Here is a 12,508-nt window from a genome sequence, read left to right as displayed (position 1 = left end):
GCCATGGCCACTGAGCCTGCGCATCCGGAGCCTGTGCTCCACAATGGGAGAGGCCACAGCAGTGAGAGGCCCGCGGCCCGAAAAAAAAAAAAAAAAAAAGTAGACAAAAGAAGACCTGTCAGGAATGGAGGGAGCAGTGTTCCAGGCAGAGGGAAGAGTGAGGGTCTCAGAGGGGAGGATGTCCCTGGGGAACTTCAAGGAGGCCAATGTGGCTGGAGCAGAGGGGGCGAGAGGAAGAGGGCGACAGTGTGGGGAGCAGGGCAGGGGGTGGCAGCGGGGCACAAAGCAGGGCAGATGGGGCCCAGCAATGTCTAGAACCGGCTGTGGCTTTGGCTCCAAGTGAAGCTGGGAGCTGTTGGAAGGTTCTGAGAAGGGAAGTGACATGATCTAACCTAAGTCTTGGCAAGATCACCCTGGTGGGGGTGGGGAGGAACGCAGGGGGGTCAGGCCAGAGGCAGGAGAGGGATTAGGGGCACTTTCACGTCTCCCCTGAGATCATGGTACCAGACTCGCTGGGCATCCTTCTGAGAGCGTTCCAAAGCTCGGGGCCTGCCCTCAGCTTTGCACTTGGATTTTTGTTTTTTTGGGTTTCTTTTGGCCATGGCGTGGCATATGGGATCTTTGATCCCCGACCAAGGATCGAACCCGTGCCCCCTGCAATGGAAGCACAATCCTAACCACTGGACCGCCAGGGAATTCCCCTGCACTTGGATTTTAGAAGACACTGCCCGTCTCCTCTGATATCTTGAGTCAAATGGAAGTGTGTGGGTTGAAGGGGGGTCTGGGTAGGCTGGTGTACCCCTAGAGAGGTGGGTGCGAGGCATCCGGGACCCAGGCCTCGGAGTCTGCTGGGGAGACCCACGCTCAGCAAGTTGCGATCTGTTCTTGCTGACAGTTGTGATGTTGTGATCTGGTCCCCGGGTGAAAAATGTCGACCAACTTGAGGGTGACATGGCTCTGGGGGAATTGTGACTATGTCAGATTCATTCATTGATTCAGCCAGCTAGGCTTGAAGCTGCCACAGGGAACCACATAAACAAGGGTCTCTCTGATGGCACTTACATCCTGGTGCGATGACCGTCTCCAGATAAAGCCCCTGACACTTTGGAAAGAGGAGTGAGCTCCAGCAAGATGACTTTAGTGGTAACAGAGATGAACTTCCTCTAAAAAGCAAATAAAAGCAACTGTATTGGTGCCCAGAGCAAAGGAGACACTTTTTGGTTCCACTTTGTCGAAGGAGCTTGAGTGCATTGTGGTCAGTGTTGGTCAACATTTTGAGAGGGTCCTTGAGCAACTGGAGGGCGCCCAGGGAGCAGGCTCCGGATGACAAGGACAAGAAGCCACGACTTATGTGGGACGGCAAGTCCATGAGCGTTTGCTTGACCGCTTCAGGTGCTGGAGATGGTATTGGCCACCTTCCAGGTGGATGGAGGGCCACGTGAGGCTGGGGCCCTGCAGCAGGAGCACCTTCCCACTCTCTGGAGCTTGTCTGCAGTCAGCAGGCTGCAGTGAGGGGGCTGTGGATTCTTGCATCAGAAGAGATTGGGTTCTGGACGGCCACCCGGGTCCCTTCCACCCCTTAGATTTTGTGAATCATCGTTACCAGCGTGATAGCAGTGAGGACAGTTATCCAGACAGAGTCAGGGGCCAGGAGGAAGAGAGGCCACCGGCATCAATCAACCAATGCTTAAAAATTAAAAGAAGACAACTGCTCTCAGCCTGACCTCAGCAGGGTCCTTCAGTGACTGGGTCATTCCTTTGTCCGGGTTTTTCAGGGTGCTGGAGAGAGGAGATGAGGAAGAGGAGGAAGGAGGGTGCAGGCCAGGCCCACGTTCACATCCTTCATTTTGACCGTCACTCATGACTTAGACCCGAACTGGATGCTGACAGCGTCCTTGGGCTCCTCCTACAACACGTGACATTGGTCCATACCCTACATGACTGTGGTAGCCTACAGGACTGCACAGTACTTTTTCACATTCATTGTCTTGCCCAGGCCCAGAGGCAGATGTGATCAGCAGCCCGTTGCTTTTTTTTTTCCAATTTAAAAAAATTTTTTTTAATTTGTATACAATTTTTATAGGTTACTTTCCATTTACAGTTATTACAAAATGTTGGCTACCTTCCCCATGTTGTACAATACATTCCTGAGCCTATCTTCTGCCCACTGGCTTGTACCTCCCATATTCCCTACCCCTATATTGCCCCTCCCTCCCCGCTGGTAACCACTAGTTTGTTCTGTATACCTGTGAATCTGCTTCTTTTTTGTTATATTCACTAGTTGGTTGTATTTTTTTAGATTCCACACATAAGTGATATCATACAGTATTTGTCTTTCTCTGACTTATTTCACTTAGCATAATGCCCTCCAAGTCCATCCATGTTGCTGCAAATGGCAAAATTTTATTCTTTTTTTTGGCTGAGTAGTATTCCACTGTATATATACCACATCTTCTTTATCTGTTCATCTGTTGATGGACACTTAGGTTGCTTCCATATCTTGGCAACTGTAAATAATGCTGCTATGATCAGTGGGGTGCATGTACCTTTTCAAATTAGTGTTTGTGGTTTTTTTCCGTTATATACCCAGGAGTGGAATTGCTGAGTGACACGGTAGTTCTATTTTTAGTTTTTTGAGAAACCCCCGTCCTGTTTTCCACAATGGTGGTCAGCAGCCCATTTCTAAGATGCAAGTGAAGTGAGTTGCCCAGGATGCTTGGCCTAAGGCAGATTTTGAACTAAGGATTTTAGCTTCAAAACTAGGCCCTTTCCCCTGGGTCAAATAATAACAGCCTGGCCTGGCCTACCCCACTCAGGGTTATGGAGAGGTCAAGAGACAAGCTGTTTAATAATGGAAACTATCTCGTACACAGAGGGTTCTGGAAAGGGGACTGGTGAGCGGTCCAAGAGTCAACAGGATGTAGTTAAGTTTGCCTTCACCAAAACATTTTTTTAAGCACTGAACAGCAGTATTTTCATACAATGAGTGGGATACTTGCCAAAGGATTAAGGTAGTCATTGGTTATCAGGGTTTGCTTTGAACAACTAACTGATAAGCAGGAAAACAGCACAGTTGTATTTCATTCATTTACAACCAGGGTGGCACCTCTAGCTGGAAGCCAGCTTTGAGGAGTGAGTGGGTTCCCACTCCTTCCAGCTAAACCTGAGGTCACCAAGCTGGATCCTCCCAAGTGACCGACAGCTTTGATAATTCCGAGAAGGGGGAGATCACTGTAAGTTAAGGAAATCTTAGAAGACTTCTTGAAGGAGGTGGAAACGGAAGGGTTTGCAGTTAAGTCTTCATCTTTTTCTGGTTGTGGAGCCATTTGAGGATGTCTCAAGAAGAATGCACAAAGAGGCAGATTTTTATACTTTTAAGGGGTCCTTGGACCACCCCCCCACCCACCCACCCCCCCCCCCCGCCTCCCGATGCCTATCCCAGACATCAGGTTAAGAAGCTTTGGACTAGATCCAACCAAAACCCATCCAACTCCTTTAGGCTCAGATTCAGGGCCCAGGACTGGAGCTTATGTAAGAGGCAGGAGACTCTGGGGTCCTGCGACCCAAAGCCGGGGTCAAGCCAGAGTGGACAGTACAGATTTGTGGCCAACGAGCGTCAGCCTGGCAAAGGCCACTGGGCCCAAGCCTTCCTGATTCTGTTGGCCGCACCCTGCTTTGGGGAATTCGATCTTGAATTCCCTTTTCAGTGGCCTTTCAGGGAAGTGGCTAGAAAAGCATTTTGAGCAATGAACCATATGATTATTCTGTGCACACCGAAGCATATACTCCTAGAAAGTGTTTACAGATAACTGTCTCCTGTCTGCCTGTCATTCTACAGACCTCTGGCCCGTCTGAGCCCCAGCAGCCCCAAGGCAGACCCCAACACCAGCGGAGGTTCTAGGGCCAAGTATTCAAACTGGGTTCCAGAGCACCCACGGGGTTCCAAGAAGGTGGGACCCCATAGGAGGTGGAGCTGATAGGGTTCCAAGGGGCCCTCACCTCCGTTTAACTAGATCAGCTTCACTTAGGTCTTGTAGCTTAGAATTCTGTGTTAGATTTTTGTGTGCATTTTGAAAGAATGCCATTACTTCAAAGAGAAGAGAAAAAATAAGGCTTGAAAGTAAAATGTTCTAGGAGATTACTTAGGACACACTCCTCTCCTCAGCTGCTCTTCACGGGACTCGTTGGGCCCTCAACTTTTGGCTCTATACTCCAAGGTGAAGAAACTCGTGGACAGAAGTGTCCTCCTCCTAGCCTGTGCCTTCGCCCACTTCTACCCCAGGCTTGTGGAACCCCAGGCACTGCTCAGCCCTCAGCCAGGCCCCCTCTGCCACCACTAGGCAACCCCTGAGCTAGAAGCCCTAATTACTCAAGCAGGACTGAGACAGCCTTCCAAAGGGCACCCAGCCCAAATTCAGCTCCCAGTCCTGGGAGAAGGTGACTTGGCCATCCCAGCCCCAAAGCCAGGGCTGGCCCGTGGGCAGTGTCACAGCCGCTGAGGTCTTTCAGGTAGTAGAGACCAGCCCACTGGCTAGAGCACTCTTGCAATTCATAATGACAGCCAGGGCTGCTGGGAGCCAGTTCCTAATCCCTTAAATCCTAAGAGGCCTCCCAGCAAGCTGCTGTGTGACCTTGGACAAATAACCATCTCTCTGGGCTTCCCTCGTCTGAAAAACGAAAGTATGAGGATTCAGTGAAATAACTTCTGTAAACCTCTTAGCTCAGCACCAGAGCATCTGCAAGAAATGATGGCTCCTTCCGGTCAGGGTCGGGGTGGGGAGTATAGTGGACACCCTCCAGCCCTGACTCCGCACCTTTTGCTCTTGGGCCAGGTGCTCTGCTGGGCACAGGGGCAAAAGGCAAAGAACCCGCTGGCCAGAGTCACCCTGGTTCTGGGATTCTGCAGGAAAAGGAGGATTCTGCCCCTGCCACAGAAGTCCTTGGGAACTTTAGGTCTTGACCCTTTCTAGAAATCAGTAAGAAGGAATCACTCTCCGCACAGGGAGAGCCTGGCATCAGAGCCTGGCATCTTCCCTCCCACTGGAGGCCGATGGCCCCTTTCCTCCTGGACAGGGGCTGGTCCAATGCAGGCCTTTCTCCAGCCCAGGCACGGAGGCTGGTCGAGACCAGGGCCTCCGCTGTGGTCCCGGCTGCCCACTCCCCAGACAACCACCCAGCTTCCCCATTAGTCATTTTCATCTCTGTGTCCAAGTAGCTCAGTTGGTCAGGGTTGGGCTGTGGTGAGGCCAGAGTCATGGGTTACCATGGCAACTCCCCATGCTTGTGGCTGCTTGTTGCCATGTGTCCTCTCCAAAAGACTGTGAGATCCTTGGGAGGCAGGGGCGTGTCCTCTCACTCACCAAGTGTCCTAGGCACCTGGCACAGTAGCTGGCACACAGTAGGTGCTTAATAAATGTTTGTTGCCTGAGTGAAGGCATGACTGATCCATCATAGCTAGTTAGAGCCCGTGCCTACTGAGCACCTATTGATACTATATAGGTGCCAGCACCTGACATGTAATAAAGTCATTTATTTCCCACAGTGAGCTCCAGGGTGAGTACTATTATCATCCTCTTTTTACTGGTCAAGATTCTGAGGGTCAGTAACAAGATCACACAGCTTGTGAATGACCAAGTGGGATTTGAACCCAGGGCGACTGCTCTTGAACCAGTGAGTTTGGTTGCCTCTCAGTTAATCATCCTACAGGACAGAATAGATCATGTTGACAGCCCCGAGCAGCGTCAGTGCAGCGCCTGCTTTTAGCTGCCGGCAGTCTAAATGGGTCAAACAACATTAAGCACAGCACTCACTCCCAGGGGTGAGTCCGGAGGTGTCCTTCAGTTTGGTTTATTGACTCGGGTGACCAGAAGGTCCCTGGGTAGGTCTAACTCCAGGCCTGACTCCCGGTGTTGTCAGGACTCAGTGTCCCCTTAGGCAGGCACTCCCTGTGGTGGGGCTGCTCACGTCTGCCCCATGATGCCTTAAACCCCAAGCTCCCAGTCAAGTGGGGAGCGGGCAGACCCGTATCCTCCCTCCAGCATTTCCGGAGGCTCCAGGAATTGAGTCTCCCTGGCTGTGACTGGGTTGGGCTGAAGCAGTCACTGGCAGTGGTGCAGTCACTGGCTGGCTGGCTGTGGGTCTCAGGCCTGACTGAGCCAGGAGTGAACCGGCTCCAGCCAAGCCACTGTGTGTGAAAATGGCAAGGTGGGCTTCTGTGGGGGAAATTGGGCTGCTATTACCAAGGAGCAAGGGGGTCAGGAGCAGATGTATAGTACTCCTTCTTGTAGAGGGACCAATCCAGTTTGTCATCTCAGGCACAAACTTCCAGGAGCTCCAGGCCTCTCTTAGCCGGTCCTCCCAGGTCTAGCCCTGCAGACCTTATCAGGTCATTTACCGACACCAACTAAAAAGACAGAATAGACTTTTCCGGCTTGAGCTGAAAGCTGTTTGCCCTTAGGGAGTTTGTACTTCAAAGAGGCAACTTGAGCAGCCACTTAAGGTGGTCCAGCAGGTTGTCAACAGACTTTCTTTGTAACTTTTTCCAGAAGATTTAAGGCCACTGGTTAGGAGAGTAAAGGAAGCCCCTCTGCTAGGTCACTGTTAATACTGATGCTTCCCTGGGGGTGAGAAGCCAGCTCTCTGATGCAGGGTCCTTCCAAGGTGGGAGGAAGAGTCTCTGGGTGCCTCTAGAGCTCCGAGGGCCTGGGGGACACAGTCAAGCCCAGCTGGCCAGCCCAGCATGTGGTGACCTCTCACAGGCCCTGTAGCAGGTCATCATGGGGAGCTGGGACCAGCGTGACCACAAAGGGTAGTGTGACCTTCCTGCAGGCAGGCAGTCCTGCCAGACACACCCCCATGCAGTCAGGCCACCCTTGGCTCCCACATGCCATGTCCTCATGTCTCACGTGGCAAAGGGGGCAGTCTCGCCTCACCTCTCCAGGCCACTTCCCTGTGAACCTGCAGCAGAAGTGGTGGGGGCCCTCCAGGCCCACCAGGAGCATGGGGAAGGGCTGGGAACACTGTGTGCCCTCAGGGCTTACGCCTCTTTGGCTGGCTGACCAGTTGTCCTGGTTTGGGGGCCACCTCTTGAGCCTTCATGTTGGCAGGTGTGTGTGTGTTTGTGTCTGTATGTATTTGTGCGTGTGCGTGTGTGTGTGCACCCATGTTTAGTTTTATTTCTTTCTTAAGGAGCCAGTATACAATTGTGATTCAGATTTTGAGCTCAGGAATCAACAAACCAAAATTCATATGCTGGCTCTTCCACTCACTTGCTGAGTGGCCCTAGGCAAGTTACTAGACCTCTCTGAGCCTCAGATTCTGCATCTGTAAAATGAGATCTCAGTGAGATACTGTATGGAAAGTCCTGGCCATGCTGGTGAGGCTATGGATCGTGTTTGACGGTCCACTGCAACCCCTCTCGTGCACTCTCTGCAAAAGCCTCTGGGGCATATCTTTATGACAGAGAGCTTGTTTTAAGTGATGCCGATAGGTTAGTGTGGGGAGGGGTGCTGTGCCACTGAGAGCCCACAGACTTTGAAGAGACAGACTCAGGTCTCAGTCCCAGCCCTCCACCTCTCTCCCCGAGCTTCCTGTCGCTGCCTTAATACACACCACACACTCAATGGCTTAAAACAGCACACGTTTATTCTCTCACAGTTCTGGAGGTCAGATGTCCAACACGGTCTCACTGGGCTAAAATCAAGGTGTCAGGGTTATGTTCCCTCTGGAGGCTCTAGGGGAGAATCCATTTCCTTGCCGTTCCCAGCTTCTAGAGGTGCCTACATTCCTTGGCTTGTGGCCCCTTCCTCCATCCTCAAAGCCAGGAGCATTGCATCACCCTGACCTGGCTTCCACGGTCACATCTCCCTCTCTCTTCTGTCTCCTTCTGCCACTTCTCAGGCCCCTTGGTATTATACTGGGCTCACCTAGATAATCCAGTACAGTCTTTCTATTTTAAAGTCAGTTGATTAGCAAATTTAATTCCATCTGCAACCTTAAATCCTCTTTCCCATGTAAGTTAACATAGTCACAGGTTCTGGGGATTAGGACATGGGTGTCCCGGGGGAGGCCATTATTCTGCTAGCCACACTCTCAGCCTCAGTTTTCTCATCTGTAATGTGACAAGGCCAGTCCCAACCTCCCAAGGCCATTGGGAGGATTCCAGAAGACTGTCGAACATGCCAGCCAGGGGCTCAGAAAATGCTGAACACCTGCTGAATGCAAAACTGTGTTCCAGGTGCCACCCAGAGTCACCAGGCATGGAAGATGTCACAGTCCCTGCCACAGAGCGGCTGGCATTGTGGCTAGGGCAGTAGAGTGTCTTCTGTAGGGTTTGTCCTTGGAGAGCAAAACAAAACAGGGGACTTGAATTAACCCCACACTGGGTTGGCAGCTGCTCCACAGAAAAGAAAGCTCTGGGTCATCCCGGAAGGCTTCTTATGGGGGTAGATTTGACAGTACAGAAAGGTGTGCGGGGGGCTCTCCTAGGTCATAGGGCCAAGGTAGGCATTGCAGGAGAAAAACACACAGCGTTCCGGGTCCCATCTTCGGTCTAGCTGGGAAAAAGGACCCATGGCTCTCAGTGACACTGCAGTGTGGTGGGTACTCTAATGGAGCAGGATGCAGTTCTGAGCACAGGGCAGTGTTTCCAATCAGTCTGTGCCATTGTTAATAAAGCTCTTCCTACACACTAAGTGATTTACAGGGACAATCTGATGTGCTCCTTGGAGCAAACCAGTGAGGGAGGAACTATGACTGTCCCCATTTTTTATTGTTTGTTTGTTTTTTGTTTTTTGTTTTTTGTTTTTTTGCGGTACGTGGGCCTCTCACTGTTGTGGCCTCTCCCGTCGTGGAGCACAGGCTCCGGACGCGCAGGCTCAGCGGCCATGGCTCATGGGCCCAGCCGCTCCGCGGCATGTGGGATCCTCCCGGACCGGGGCACGAACCCGCGTCCCCTGCATCGGCAGGCGGACTCCCAACCACTGCGCCATCAGGGAAGCCCTGTCCCCATTTTAAAAATGAGAAAACTAAGGCTCACAGAGGTTAAATACTTGCCTAACAGCACACACAGTCGTGGGATCTGAATCCGGGCAGTCCGTCTTCTGCGGAAGGAAGGCTGGCAATGGCTAGGACCAGGGTCTAAGGTGAGGCATCAACAGTGAGGTGGAGGCCACAGAAGGAGGACATTCCAGGCAGAGGGGAAGAGCACATCTGGAAAATGGGAGATGAGAGATCCTGGCCTGGCCAGAACAGAAGTGTGAGCGGAGAATGGTGGGAGATGGGCAGGGCAGAGCTCATAGAGCTTGGTGGCCGTCGGGTGGAATTGGACTTGATTAGAAGAGCGCTAGGGAGAGGCTTCCCTGGTGGCGCAGTGGTTGAGAGTCCGCCTGCCGATGCAGGGGACACGGGTTCGTGCCCCCGTCTGGGAAGATCCCACGTGCCGCGGAGCGGCTGGGCCCGTGAGCCATGGCCGTTGAGCCTGCGCGTCCGGAGCCTGTGCTCCGCAACGGGAGAGGCCACAGCGGTGAGAGGCCCGCGTACCGCAAAAAAAATTTAAAAAATAAGAGCGCTAGGGAGCCACAGAAGGGTTTCTACAGGGTGCATGACCAGACTGGGTAAATGGCAGGTGAGGGAAGCCTGAATTTCCATCAGAATTCTCTCATGTTGGAGGGCTGAGGCACTCTCCGAGGACCGCTGAAATCCATTATTCTGCAGGGCTGGTGCTAAAGGGAAACCCCGCCTCGCCTGGCTTCCTGGGCCGAGGCCCCATGTGGCTTTGCTCTCAGCATCCTGGCCTTTGCAGGATGTGCTGACCAGGTCATTTCCCGTTGCAATGTCCTGTCACTTCCCCTGAATCCCCCAGCCCTCCAGGCCCAGATCCCCAGCCTGATAGTACGACGCCAGCCAGCTGGAAGGGTCAACCCCATACCGTTTGACCTTCGTCCAGCAGAGATTAAACTGATTCCTAATTAATAGCCTGTAGGATAGACAGTTACCTTGGTACAGCCTGCAAGTAATTTGAAGCTTGTCTTCAGGAGGCTGGTCCATAAATAACGCTTAATTAGCTGAAGGTTTCCCTGGGACACACCAGCTCAAGGGCCTCTGAACTTCAGGTTCGGGTGGGAAGGGGACGCTGAGTTACCCCCATAAAAAAAGCTGTCTTTTCAGCTATATTCTCACCTTCGCCAGCAACTCCCAGAAGTGGTGCCAGGGTCCCAGCTCAGCTGCTTCCTGGCTGTGCCCTTGACATTTCCAGGACCTCAGTGCCTCATCTCTAAAGGGGGCCACAGCTCAGGTCCACAGCCCCTTGAGGACTTGCCTAAATGTATGGGTCGAATTAAGGGGGGGAAAAAAGGATTTTAGAGCTTTCTGGATTTTGGAAGTGAGGCTAAGGGGTTGTGGGCCTCACTGTAGCACCTTTGAGAAGCCCCTGAATAAATGCTGACCGTGGCAATGACCGTTACATGGCCACTGTTGCCCTTAAATCTAATATGCCTCCGTATTGCCTGCTTTTGCTTTTTGCACGTGTCCATTGGGTGCACAGACAGCCCTTAACTAGCTAGCTGTTGTCAGCTGTCTGTTTGGGATGTGTTGTCCATTCTACAGCAGGGAGTGACTTGGTTGGAGCGAGTTTTCTGCAGCCCAGGGAAGGCGTGGAAGGCCCGAGAGCCCACATTTTGTCCCCCACCCTGGGTACTGCTACTAAGCACTATCTGTGTATGATCGCCCTGCCCAGCTTCCTGGGTGTGCGACCCAAGCTGTCACACACGACCCCTCGCTCAGAAGTGCCCTGTACGTGTCAATGCCCTGCTGTCACTATTGTGAAATTCTCAATAATTTTTCAACTACAAATGTGTAGCGGCTACACATTTTCCTTTGTCACGGGCCCAGTGAGTGATGTGGCTGGTGCTCGTGACAGCCATACTGCCTGGGTTGTCAACTTTACCCCTCCCAAGATCCTCTCCAGGGATGTTATCATCCGTTTCACGGGGGAGGCAAAATGATTTCATTCATTCACTCACATATTCCCCAGGCACCTGATGACCGAGCCAAGTGCTGGGAACACATGGTGAGCCTACATTCTAGAGTGTGTGTGCACTGGGGGAAGGGGACAGACAATAAACAAGCAAACAAATAACTTAAAATTTCAAATAGTGACACAATGTTGGAAAGACAATAAAACAGGGTGATGTGAGGGAAAGGGACTTAAATATTAACTTCAGTGAAAGAAGCTGGAATGGGCTCTGGTGTTATAAGCTGGGTTCTTGGGGTGCTTTTTAAAGATCTGGGGTCATTCTAGGTTCCCCAACTCCTAAAAGGACTTGAGTTAGTGGGGTCCAAGTAGGGGAGCCAGTGTAGGGGCTCCTGGGGCCCCGGGGAGTATTTACCCATATGTTACCATAGCCCCAGCTTCTCACAGTAAACACAGAAGGCTGAGTTTGGGGGGCTGGGTGGGGAAGGAGAGGGCTGCCCCCGATTTCTCTGAGTGCCTCCAAGTTCTCACAGGCCAGGCCCCTGCACCTGAGGCTTCTGACCAGCCCTGGCAGCCTGGTGAGGGTTTCTTGTACTTTTGACCTTCCCCACACCAGCAGAGGGAAGCCAGTTTCAAACCTCCCCACTTCCCCAGTGGGAGATGGTGAAGCCCAGAGATGCCAAGTGACTCATCCAAAAGTCACACAGCAAATCAACTCCAGAGCAGAGTGCTGGTCGGCCTGGCCCCAGTCAGGCGGATTTCCATTCCCAAGGGGCAGTTCAGAGCCTGGGGCTGCCAAGGGTAGGCAGTCCAGGGCCGCTCTGGGAGCTCTCTGGAAGAAATAGTAGCCCCCTGCCCTGTGGAGTGGGGGAGTGGCTGGTGGGCAGCCACCGGGACACTTTGGCATCCGCTTCCACCTGGAAAAAGGGACTCCAGCGCCCCTGGCTTCGCTGAAGAGGTATGAGTTTCCCAGAAAGCCGAGTGCAAAGGCAGGCACTTCCCCAGTCTGTTGGGCAGAAAGCCCAAAGCTGACCCCAGAGGCCCAACTCTCGGGTTTGGCGGCCCCCTGGGGAGGTAGGGGATGGGGTGCCTAGTGGAGAGGCTGACCCTGGATGAGTGGAAGCTGCCAGGCTCCAGGGATGCTCCAGAGGAGGGAGGCCGCGCTCCAGCTGGGCCAGTGCCCGCCCGGGGGGCGGCGGAGGCGGCGGCGGGAAGGTTCACGCTGCGGCCAGCAGACTGGCTGCGTGTTGCAATGTCTGGTGGCGTTTGCAGCATCCTGTCCGTGTGTGCAGCTGGGGTAACCTCGGGCCGGCGCGGAGGAGCGTGTGTGGCTCTCAGGCCGCGCGGCCCGGAGGCTGCTGGCACCTTGCATCTCATTTACAGCTCCGGGTTCAGCCGCAGGTCAGCGGCGCGGGTGACATCACGGCATTTGTTTACCGCTCGGCCGGAGGGCGGAAGCGCGGGCGGTCCCCGCAGAGGGAGGGGGCCCTTTCCCCCCTCCGCCCCCACCCCACGCCCGACCCCATCCTCGCCCCG

At 53.2% G+C, this 12,508-nt stretch overlaps 1 protein-coding gene across 1 annotated transcript in view; it reads left to right on the top strand.

Annotated features, from left to right (window-relative positions):
- DHRS3 (dehydrogenase/reductase 3) overlaps window positions 1-12,508 on the top strand; it is a 44,595-nt gene that overhangs the window by 10,230 nt on the left and 21,857 nt on the right. The window lies entirely within an intron of this gene.

Source organism: Lipotes vexillifer, unplaced genomic scaffold (assembly GCF_000442215.2).
Source record: "Lipotes vexillifer unplaced genomic scaffold, Lipotes_vexillifer_v1.1 scaffold109, whole genome shotgun sequence".
NCBI lineage: Eukaryota > Metazoa > Chordata > Mammalia > Artiodactyla > Lipotidae > Lipotes > Lipotes vexillifer.
The sequence above is the reverse complement of the archived record's forward strand: the minus strand, read 5'-3'. Positions and strand labels throughout refer to the sequence as shown.